The sequence below is a fragment of the Pinus tabuliformis genome, chromosome 1_2 (genome assembly GCF_031772625.1).
Source record: "Pinus tabuliformis cultivar Carrire ecotype Pingquan chromosome 1_2, CPIR1, whole genome shotgun sequence".
Taxonomy (NCBI): Eukaryota; Viridiplantae; Streptophyta; class Pinopsida; order Pinales; family Pinaceae; genus Pinus; species Pinus tabuliformis.
In genome coordinates this window covers 578,979,235-578,992,327 of record NC_142298.1, presented here as the reverse complement: position 1 = coordinate 578,992,327, position 13,093 = coordinate 578,979,235, and the positions used below count along the sequence as shown (strand labels likewise).

Sequence of the window (13,093 nt, the reverse complement as noted above, 5' to 3'; positions counted from 1 at the left end):
GATTTAGCCTGATTACATTATCATTTACAAATTCATTAAAGTTGTTTAAACTAATTAACTAATGCAACCATATAAATTAAATGGTTGGTAGATGCTTATATACATCCTCTCTTCCTCTCTCTAGTAATATATATATTAACTAACTTTTAACATCACCATCATCATTATTATAATTATTATTAAAAGAATTAATATATAAGTTAAAACAACGTAACTTTTAACATCATCATTACAATTATTATTAAAGAATTAATATATGAGCTAAACATGTATAAATTTAAAAATGCATATAACAAGATTCTTTACTATGAAGATTGTTAAGCTATAAGTAGATTTTGTTGCAATATCATGACTCAATATTATAACTTACTAATACCAATTGTCCAAACAACCATAAGTTATGTTCATATGACATTTTCTTAATTCCCTTATAGTAACCCATTCCTGAAATCTTCATTCATTCCTTAACTCTTCCTTCCCTTCCCTTATATTAAGATAAACTCTTATTTCCCTTACATTGATATAAGAACATGAAAATATGATATTAATATTGATATAAGAACATGAAAATATGATACTATTATTGAAGTGGAAACCTAACCCACACACGTGGGTCTTAACGCTAGGGTACCGGTTGAACAAGTTGTCGGCCTTAATAAGCCCTAACGCATGTCATATAAAAGGGGGCAATCCAGTGGCGTTGACGGGAGGGTGTGGGAGACTCAAGAAGACAGGTAGCATTCAAATACACGAAACTTCTTCTCGTGGCTCAGCGTCTTTCCTTAAAAGAGGGAGAGTTTTTATTTGTGAAAGTGAAAGGATTGCCTGCAATGGACGGGTTTTACTCTGCCATTGGAAAGCGAGCACGCAGGGAAAATGAGGTTCCAGAGAACATTGACTCTGGAAATAAGAGGCGGAACTCTGGAACTGGTAGAGAGCGAACTCTGCCTGGCGCTGACAGTACTGTGTATCGCATACTATGCCCTGTTAATGTGGTAGGAAGTGTTATAGGAAAGGCGGGTAAAGTTATAAAATCTGTGAGTCGAGAGACGCGTTCGAAGATCAAAGTTATAGATGCTGTTCCGGGCGTTGATGATCGCGTGATAGTAATCTTCAGCTCACCGTCAGGCAACGACAAGGAGAAGGATTGCAATGAGAATGAAGTTGAAGTTGAACCTGTACTGTGTCCTGCTCAGGAATCAGGATGCTCTTCTTAGAGTGCATTCTGTTATTGTTCAACAATCTTCTTCTGCTAGAGATAATGACGCCGACGACAAAAAGAGACAACACAATGCTCGGTTGCTGGTTGCTAACAGCCAGATTGGAGGTTTGATTGGAAAAGGTGGAAATAACATTCAAAAATTGAGGAGCGAATCCGGGGCACAAATTCAGATACGGCCAAAAGATGAGTTGCCAGGCTGTGCGTTTAGTTTTGGTGAAGTCGTTGTGATATCTGGAGATGCAACCGCTGTCAAGAAAGCACTGTATAAAGTTTCAGCTTTTCTGTATAAACACCCACCTAAGGAGCAAATTCCTTGGACTGATATTTTATCTGCAACGAACCCAACTTCACTCCTTCCTTCTGGTGTGCCCGCATTATTTACTCCAAATTATGTTCCACAACGAGATTCACTGTTTGCTCATCACAGTTCAGGTGCTCCAAGAGTAAATGGTACTTATGCCTCCGGTCATTTACCAGCACTGGGAGGATATGGAAGTGAAGCTCGAAGTTCAATATGGCCTCTTACTTATAACCTTGCTCTTCCCATTGCTCCAAAATCTGGGAATTCTGCTGTTGAGAAAAGTCCGGAGGAGTTTTGTATTCGAATAGTATGCCCAAATGATAAAATTGGAGGTGTGATTGGTAAGGGCGGCAATATCATCAAAAGCATGAGGAAAGATACAGGAGCAAGTATTAAGGTTGAAGACGCACAATCAGATTCAGATGAACGTGTAATTGTGGTGTCTTCAACAGAGTTGGCTAATGATGGTGTTTCACCTACGCTCGAGGCAGTCCTCCAATTGCAAGGAAAGACTAGTGGAAGCACTAGTGACAATGACAATGATGAAGGTGGCATTTGTACAAGGCTTCTTGTTCTGTCAAAGCACACTGGTTGCCTTCTTGGTAAAGGTGGCAACATGATCAGTGAGATGCGGCAGCACACTGGAGCAAATATTCGCATATTTGGCAAAGAGGAGCGACCAAAATGTGCCTCCCAAAATGAGGAGCTAGTTCAGGTTTCTGGAGACCCCAGTGTTGCTAGAGATGCACTCATCCAAATTACAAAAAGATTGAGGGCAAATATTTTCAAAGATATGGATGGTGCTACCAACTCCCACACCTACACAGTGCCTCCTTTGTCTAGTCTATCTGTGCCCAGTGCAAACCCTCTTTCATCATCAAATTATGGCACTAGGCAATATGATCTAGGATTTCCAAGGTAGATCAGGTGCTCCATTATAAAATGTTTCTTAATTTTTTTTAATCATATACACTATGATTATCAAATTTGAGTTTGCTTAATTTACTTCATTTAAATTCATCGGGTTAATGAAATAAATTGAGGAAATTGTTTGTGTTTTTTTTTTTTTTAACATTTGAATTATATTGGCCTAAACAAAAACTAGTATGTAATAAAAATATGATGTGAAGAAAAAATTTAAGTGGTAAGCATACATTATAACAAAGAAGATCAAATCATTCAATAAAATGATTAAAGGATTAACAAGATTTAGATGGCAAGTATTGGTCCGTGTCTTGAAGATTCTACTCATGATCTATGTCCTAAGGGCAAGTGTTAGTCCATGTCCACACATTAGTATACATGCTTGTAAAAAATGTTTGTCCATGTCCATGCATTAATCAACATTTTCTCATCAAATGTTGCTCCATCTCCATGTATTGTTGGGAAAAAGAAACTTGACAACACTATATACTAATAAAGCACCATGTTAGTGAAAAATGGAAAGACAAAAAAATTGTATTTATAGCTAAATACTTCTTGGAGTAGGAAATTATAGAAGATAAAACCATTGAAGATAATGTTCATTTGCAAGTTTTAGAAAATAGAGGCCCGTAAGAAGTGGAGATTATGATGCATCTCTTGGATATGGAAGGTGATACAATTTACAACATGGTTAGACGAAGGACCATTGTCAAGAAGATTCCCACATAAACCAAGGTGAAAATTTGCCTAAGTATGGTGAGATTTGACTTCATAAAAAGCATCTTGATTACTGAAGTGAGAAAAATGAAGGTGAATATTACGACTTACATACAAAAGAGTTTGGTTATTGAGGTGAACACAAATTTGTAGTTGAATATTACAAAGGAAAGTGGGTTGGCACTTCATGCATTTGAAAAATTATCCCTTGTGGATTGGGAGAGGTTGGGAGTGATTGATGGAAATGAATAGTCTATTGAGAGAATGAAAAATTGGATGTGAATGTTTCAAGTGCATGAATGGGACATTATGAAGAGTCAACGATGAAAGAAAAGTAAAATAGAGAATAATGACCTACCTCCTGGAGATTCTACTCATGAGCATCCAACAAACCTCTTGGAGATTCTACTCATGATCTACATCCTCATCGTAAGTGTTGTTCCATGTGCATGCATTGATCTACATGCTTGTGGCAAGTGTTGGTCCATGTCCATGTATTGATATACACACCCATAACAAGTATGGGTCCACATCCATGCATTATTGAAGCAAAAGGAAACATGGCCACATTATATACTAATGAAGGGCCATGTTCTTTTATTGGAATGGTTATTAAAAGAATGAAATAAGCAGTGGGGAGGTAGTGGAGGAATATTATGTTTTCTTATTTATTCCATAAATAGCATAGGGGTGTTTACTAACGTGGTTGATATACATTGATCGACGTCATTTTCATACACTAATTGGTGTATAAAAGATGGAAAATTCCACTGATCAGCGTATATCAACCACATAAAAAATTTTGTGATCTAGTTACAACCACATTCAACCATAAACACCTTGGTTGACCATGTTTGACATTTCTAACTATCGTTGACCACAATTGATAATTATGAGTTGTTAGAGCATGGAATGTTCTAATTTGATTATGGTTGGCCAATGATGACCATGCTTGATCATGGTTGAGCTACCAAAATGTGCTTCTGGAAATGAGGAGCTTGTTCATATTGGAGTGCCCAATGTTACAAGATATGTACCCATCCAAGCTACAAGAAGTCTCAAGGAAAATATTCTCAAAGAGAAAGATGGTGAACGAAACAATGAAACTGTACTTCCTTTATCTAATTTGCCTAGTGGAATTTCTATTTCATCAAACTATGGTACAAAACAATATCATTTAGAATTTCCAAGAACTTGGTAGATCAGGTTCTTTACTGTAAAATGTTTCTTAAAAATAAATAAATTGATTGTACATAGAATTTGATATCTTATTTTATATTTATAATTAAAAAATATTGTAAAATAATTTATTTTTTTATAATTGAATAATTATAATAAATTTCTCTAAATGGGACAATTTCATAAGTTAGAAAAAATTTCTTGCCTTTCAATAAGGTTATCATACATACAAATTGGCTTTTGAATATGTAATTATGAAAATTATATTTTATAATTAATTAACAAAATGATTCTCAAAACATAATAACTTTATCTTGATAAAATAATTTATTCCCTTTCAATAATGTTATTATACATACTAATTGGCTTTTGATTATGTAATTATGTTTTTATCCAATCTTATTTAATATAGAATGATTTTAAAAATACGCAATTTTATATATAACTTTCTTTAATATGAAATAGAATTAGCTAGTTGATGGTCCTTATTGTGTATCGAAACTTTCCAAACTTACAAGTGCAAGTGCAGGTAATTTTTGTAGATTTCATGGTTGAACAAAGGACCATTAAGAAGAATATTTCTATAGAAACCAAGGCAATTTTTTTCTTAAGTATGGTGACATTTGAATTCTTCAGAAGGAGTTTGGTTGTTGAGGTGAACAAAATTTTAAAGGCAAAGATTAAGGGAAATTGGGTTGGCACTTCATGTACTCAAAAAATTATCCCCAATGGATTGGGATAATACCAATGGATCTAAATAATTTATGGAGAGTGAAAAATTAGATGCAAATGTTTAAAGTGTATTAACTAGACATTATCAGAAGTGACTCACGGTTCAATAGGTGGAGAAGTAGAAGAAAATAGAACACAATGTATCTAAACATGGAGGAATTTTAAAAAACATAGGGAGAATGATGTGGAGCATCCATCAAACCCTCTATGTGACCTAGAAATTCAACTCATGATCTCTTCTCATCAATTGTAGTTTTACTAGAAATTCTCCTTATTTCCTTTTCTAATTTCAAATTTTATTGCATTTTTTCAAATAGTATGTTCGTTCTATCTCTTTAAAAAAAATAACAATGGAAGATGGTAAAGCATTTGCAAAAAATTCTATTAACACATTAGTTATAGGTCTGCAATAAAAAGTAATATTGTTTTGTGACATCTCCATGAAACTCAACTATAGAAAAGATCATTTAAAAAAGAAAATAAATTTTAACAGATCTTTGACACACAACTTATATCTCAATTCCATATATATAATCTCTCTTTCTATTCAATTACCCACTTAGACACAATATCCACAAATGAATAAAATGGTTTATAAATATAATTTTATATAATCAACATTTACACCGATAACCTCTTTGAAGTTGAAAATGGGTAATGATTCTAACTTCTTCGTACTATATATATATTTAAAAGTATGGGTGCCAATGCAACAATCTAAAGTAGTCGGATTAACTAAGTTTTGCATGTATATATCATCTTTCCTTTAACGTACTACTCAACTTATTCATTTACTATGTGCCCTTAGTACTTTGCTATATAGTTTTATTATTTTCCTTTGTCAATGTAATAAATGGATCTGAGTACATAGTTCTCATTCACCGCACCATATAGTGCATATGTGATTTTATTATTCATTTTTATTAATGGTTTCATGGGGATTTTTAATGCACCTTTCGATCACCATACATACATATGTTACCTATATGGCACTGGTGTTTGCAATTATGTATTGAATTTCGAATTATCTAGAGCTTTGTATGTTGCCTTCATTGGTAACTTTGAGGGTAACAACATAGAAATTAATTATACAATTACGGATCTTCGAATCTTTATCATGCATCTGTCGTCTTGAAAATTGAATGGTCAGCCTTCCTCCTCCTTGGTTCTAGGGTAACCACCTCGGGAGCTGCCTTGGGCACAGTTCATTGTAACATCTGTGTTCGAAGAAAAACCAGTGCTCTTCTTATATTCATGCTAGGGTTTCTTAATTATGCCTTATCATGGAAAAAAACCACAGTGACTATAATATTGTGTCTGGCTGCCCCAAGTTCATAGTTTTCAAAGTTCACCCCCCTCAAAGGATATTCACAAAGTTAACTTATTTTTTTGCTTGCAGAGTTCTTTTCTTGCTTTTCTTTCTTTCAACGGTTTACCTTGTAAATCCATATCTAACCTTGGTTTTATTTCAGTGATTAACGGGTGATGCCAATCATATGAAGAGAATTCCTCTCGGGTGCATTCTACTCAAACATTGTATCCCAACAATCATGTCTCACTCTAGGTTGTGTCTAACTTCTTCCAAGTTTCTCTTTCTTTTTATTTCATGGTTATAAGGTTGAGAATTTTTGTTACATTTTACCGTAAGGGGTATTTTTAATAAATAGGTGGTTCTTCCTGGTGCGGTAGTCATAGAATAAATGACGAGGAAAGGGGCTATGCACCACTATAGGGAATCTACATTCTATAGGCTCTAGGGTTTTTAACTCATGAATTCTTTTATTTTTTTTCATGATTTTATTATCGATAATGCCCATTCTTCTTAGGGTTTATACGAAGAATAAAGGCATGTGTGGAATTTGTGTGGAATGAGGGAAGTGTAGAGGGGTCTTTTAATTGTAATCTGTTTTGATATTATTTTTATTATTAAAAGATTTCACGGGATGCGAAAGTGAATATAATAAAAGCTTGAAAGGGTAGTGCACACAATGGACTATGTTGCTTAGAGGTAGCATGTGCGGAGAACAAATGCCTCCTACGCATGATATTTGGGACCCATGTTTATCAATATTAGTTTCAAATGTCAATGGTTGATGGAAGGGAATTTTTGAGTCCAGAGATGGTTGTGCGTGAGATTTTTTACACAAAAATGCTTTTTCTTTGAGGTTTTTGTGCATATGCGTTTGTGTTATGTTGAAAGTGTATGAAAATCATGTTTTTAGAGTTGATGTTTTGTTGCTTATGTGGTTTTCTGAATGCGCAAAAAGGTGTGTAGTGAGTGAATTGAATATTGAGATGAATTGTATTTACTTGCAACGCAAAATAGTGGCAGGTGGTGGCTAATTATGGTGTTTCACCTACGTTTGAGGCATTCCTCCAAAGGAAAGACTAGTGCAAGACTAGTGATAATGAAAATCTTGATGGTGCCATTTGTTCAAGAATTCTTGTTCCCTCAAAGCACATTGGTTGCCTACTTGGTAAAGGTGGCAACATCATCAGTGAGATGCGGAAGCACACTAGAGAAAATATTTGCATATTTCACAAAGAGGAGTCACCAAAATGTGCCTCCCAAAATGAGGAGCTCATTCCGGCTACTAGAGATACACTCATCCAAATTACAAAAGGCTAGAGATGCACTCATCCAACACCCAATCCCACATAGTGTCTCCTTTGTCTAATCTATATGTGCCCAGTGAAATCCCTCTTTCATCATCAAGTTATGGCACCAAGCAATATGATATAGGATTTCCAAGGAGCTCCATTGTAAAATGTTTCTTATTTATTTTCAACTAATTTTCTCATTACATATTATATTATAAATATATGATGTGTTATATGATTATCAAATTTGAGTTTTCTTAATTTATTTCATTTAAATTCATTGGGATAATGAAGTAAATTGACAAAATTCAAGATATACTTTTATATTTGTAATTAAAAAATTGTCAAGTAATTTGTCTTGTATTTTATTTATAAATGTTATATAAAATTATATAGTATAATTAAGTTTAAAAATAAATAGATATTCAAAACATAATAACAATTTTCCATGAATGAGATAATTATATAAGTGAATAGAAACAATTTCCCTTTCTATAATGTTATTGTATATACTATATTAGCTTTTTATTGTGTATCTTAGTTATATTGTTGATATAACAATGCTTATAATTCAATGAAAAATGATTTTTTTTTTCAAAGATTTGAATTAGATTTTCATAATATAGAGTGAAACTAGCATGTAATAAAAATACGATTTGAAGAAAAAAAATTAAATTATAAAAATACATTATAACAAAGATTATCAAATCATTCAATAAAATGCTTAAAGATTAAGAGGATTGAGATGACAAGTATTGGTCCATGTCTTGAAGAGTCTGCTCATGATCTATGTGCTCATGGCAATTTTGGGTCCATGTCCATCCATTGATATACATGATCCATGTCCATGCATTATTGGGGAAAAGGAAACATACGAGCAATGTTTACTAATAAAGGGTCATGTTCCTTTCCATGGACTGTAAGAAATTTTCATTCGATTATAGTGTAGTATCTTTACATCGTTGGTGGCGTTTTGTATAATTGTTAATTTTTCTTCACGCATATTTCTTGTTCTCATTATTTGTTGTTAATTAAAATATCTTTCAATGAGGCATTAGTTTCTCAAGAAGTTCTTACTTTCTTTATATCTATATATTAAAAAGTGAGTTTCTTTATTTTCAGCAACGAAACTTCTTTTTACCAATATTATTGAATAACTCAGTGGTTAATTAATTATCTATTTTAAATTTGGTTGGTTCCACTCTTATTTTGAAATGATAATGTTTGTACAGGGTACTTCACCATGTTTTAATGATGTGTACATTGCGAATTTGATGTCAATCATTTAGATGTACAGAGATTTATGATTTGACATTTGAATGGTTCACCACTATTACAGATCGATGAATGTATGCAATATGGCCATTATTTAAATACATATCCCCACTTTCCTTAACAATGATCACTTCAATTTTATGCAAGGCAATCAAGGTAGGATTTGGTGTCGCAAAATTATGAGATACATATCTAATTGGAGATCGATATTGAATGCCAAAAACAGTGGCTAGCCTGGAACTACTAAATACTTCCTTGGGAAGGTCGCACACATGTGATATTAATTCATTTCATAGTTATTTGTTAGTTATGGGCGTTTATGTTATTCAGGAAAAAAAAATCATTATCTAGTGTTTTTTGGCAAATAATTTATCATTGATAACCTCTCCTAAGTATGTATCTACATACGAGGTGTCCATACAAAATTCCGTATTTTCCAAAATGGTGTTCATGTCTAATCCCCGTGAGGGAGATACAATGGATAAGTGAAATAGATTGAACCATAAATAGTGATGATATTTTTTATTGTTAGTGAAATTTATGTATATGATGGTTGGTTATGTAAGTAGAGGTAATTAAAATATATTAAGATATAAATAGTTAAGTTTTATTAGTCCATGCCTCATCAAGCACTATAACATTCGCTTCACGTTCAAGTTGCATTAACTCTCCATTATTTCGCTGTGTTGCCAAAATTTTAACCAAACTTTTGGGAAGGTGCTTAATATTTCTAATTTTTGCATAAATTTAAGAAATTAATTTCAAAGTTTTAGTAACTATTATTTCTAATTTACGATTAGTTGAGGAAGCTCTAATGGGACATAATTCCCTAGATAGAGGGTGTTTGATTTTCATTTTTTTCCAGTGTCTGATAATTCATTTTAAAAATTAAAATAAAAGTAATTTTATGAGTGCCTATTACAATGGTGAGTGCTCTGACACTGTCACTGTTATGTTAGTGCTCTACTCAATGATGTGAGAATTGATGCAGTTTCAGGACATTATTATGTTAGTGCTCTATTCAATAATGCGAGAAATGATGTGGTTGGAGGTTGTTTGCATAGGAAGGGGGGATTTTGAACAAATGTCGAATTAATATTATTATGTTTCCTTGTGAGGAGGAAAAAGTATGTGTGGGAGGGTTGGGGTCCTTTGCATACTAAGTGTTTTGATACTGATGAACAATGTTGTAATTAGTATGGTTTCATTGTGTAGAATGGTCACTATGTGAAGGACAAAGTATGTGTAGGAGAACTAGGGACTTAGGTGTGCTAAATAAACAATGTTTTCAATCCTTGTGAAGAAAAAGGGTTGTGCGATAAAATGAATGTCTTGAAGGATTTTTTTTAATTATTATTTAGGAACATATTTCACAACTACAGAAGTAGTTGTGCAAAGTTGGTTGGGGAAATCTAGTTGTTGATATGATTGCAAGATACTGTTATGATAATGCTTTGTTCAATGATGCGAGAATTCCTGTAGTTGTAGGTTGTTTGTATAGGCCCCGAGGGGGAGTGAACCAATGTCGAATTAATATTATTATGTTTCCTTGTGCAAAGTACAATTTATGTCCAGGAAAGCTGGGGTCCTTTGCATAGTGAGTGTTGGGGTTGTTGTCTGAAACATTTACTGTTGAGAGGATGAAGTTATGCATGTATGGATGTTATGTGAAAATGTTGTGCAAAGTTTACTAATATAATAAATATGCAAATCCTTTTTTAAATTCTGATTTAGGGGGATATTTCAAAGTAGTTGTGCGAAAGACATTGTGCATGTACGAATGTTATATGGAGAATAAATGCATGTTTATAATTTGTGTGGATTGAGGTAAGTGTAGAGGGGTCTTTTAGTTGTAATTTGTTTTAATATTTGTTTTATTGTTAATATATTTTGCACGATGCGAAAGTGCATATAGTAAAAGCTTGAAAGCTTATTGCACACAATAGACTACGTTATTTGGAGGTAGCATGTGTGGAGAACAAATGCTTCCTACGCATGATATTTGGGGCCCACGTTTATTTAATATCAGTTTCAAATGTCAATGACTGATGGAAGGGCATTGTTGAGTCTGGAGGTGGTTGTGCATGAGATATTTTTACCTATAATTGATTTTGCTTTGCAGTTTCATGCATATGCATTTGTGTTATGTTGAAAGTGTACGAAAATTATGTTTCTAGATTTGATGTTTTGGTGCTTATGTGGTTTTCTGAATGCGTGAAAAGGTTTGTAGTCGGTGAATTGAATGCTGAGATGAAGTGTATTTACCCACAAATTTATTTTGTATTAATCACAGCATAGACATCGGGATGACGAAAAATCTGGATGGAGGTTTTATCTTTGTAGTGTGTTCCAGACGCAAAATAGTGGCAGGTGGTGACTAGTGATGGCATTTCATCTATACTTGACACAATCCTGCAATTACAATGAAAGACTAGTGGAAGCACCAGTGATAATGACAATGATGAAGGTGCCATTTGTTAAAGACTTCTTGTTCTGTCAAAGCACATTAGTTGACTTCTTGGGAAAGGTGGAAACATCATCAGTGAGATGTGGAAGCACACTGGAGCAAATATTCACATATTTCGCAAAGAGAAGCGACCAAAATGTGCATCCCAAAATGAGGAGCTCGTTCAGGTTACTACATACCCGAGTGTTGCTAGAGATGAACTCATCCAAATTACAAAAAGGCTGATAGAAAATATTTTCAAATATATGGATGGTGCTACCAACACCCACACCCACATAGTGCCTCATTTGTCTAGTCTAAATGTGCCCAGTGCAATCCCTCTTTCATCATCAAGTTATGGCACAAAGCAATATGATCTAGGATTTCCAAGATAGATTGGATGCTTCATTGTAAAATGTTTCTTATTTATTTTTTAATCAATTTTGTAAATACATATTATATTATAAATATGTGTTGTATTATATGATTATCAAATTTTAGTTTCCTTAATTTATTTCATTTAAATCCATTAGGTTAATGAAGTAAATTGGCAAAATTCAAGATATACTTTTATATTTGTAATTAAAACATTGTAAAATAATTTATCTTATATTTTATTTATAAAATGTTAAATAGAATTATATAATATAAATAATTTTGAAAATAAATAGATATTCAAAACATAATAACAATTTTCCTTGAATGAAAGAATTATATAAGTGAATAGAAACAATTTCCCTTTCAATAATGTTATTGTATATACTTATTAGCTTTTTATTGTGTATCTTAGTTATATTGTTATAAAAATATGATTTGAAGAAAAAAATTAAGCTGTAACATATATCATAACAAAGATAACGTTTGTACAGGGTACTTCACCATGTTTTAATGTTGTGTACATTGCGACTTTGATGTGAATCAATTAGATGTATGGAGATTTATGATTTGACATTTGAATGGTTCACTGATATTAGAGATTGATGAATGAAATCAATATGGCCTGCCTTTAAATATACATGCCCGCTTTCCTTAACAATGGTCACTTCCATTTTATGCAAGGTGATAAAGGTTGGATTTTGTGCTGCAAAATTACCAGATACAGATCTAATTAGAGATCGATATTGAAAGCCAAAAGTAGTGGCTAGTGTCGAACTACTAAACACTTCCTTGGTAAGGTCGTCACATGCATGATATTAATTCATTTCATATTTATTTGTTATTTAAGATGGTTTGTGTTATTCAAGAAAAAAATCATTATCTAGTGTTTTTTGGTGAATAATTTATCGTTGGTAACCTCTGCTAGGTATGTATCTACATACGAGGTGTCCATACAAAATTCTGTATTTTCAAAAATGGTGTTCATGACAAATTCCCGTGTGGGAGATACAATGGAGAAGTGAAATAGGTTGAACCAGAAATAGAGATGATATTTTTTATTGTTAGTGAAATTTATGTATATGATGGTTTGTTATGTAAGTAGAGGCAAGTAAAATATATAAAGATATAAATAGTTAAGTTTTATTAGTCCCTACTTCATCAAGCACTATAAAATTCACTTCACAGTCAAGTTGCATTAACTCTCAATTATTTGGTTGTGTTTTCGCAATTTTAACCAAAATTTTCAGAAAATGTTTAATATTTCTATTTTTGCATAAATTCAGAATAATTTTTTAAATTTGAGTAAATGTTATTTTAA

General features: G+C 32.8%; 1 pseudogene; it reads left to right on the top strand.

Annotated features, from left to right (window-relative positions):
- Nucleotides 1-830: 830 nt before the first annotated feature.
- On the top strand, nt 831-11,572 carry LOC149206936 (KH domain-containing protein At4g18375-like; annotated as a pseudogene).
- Nucleotides 11,573-13,093: the final 1,521 nt, after the last annotated feature.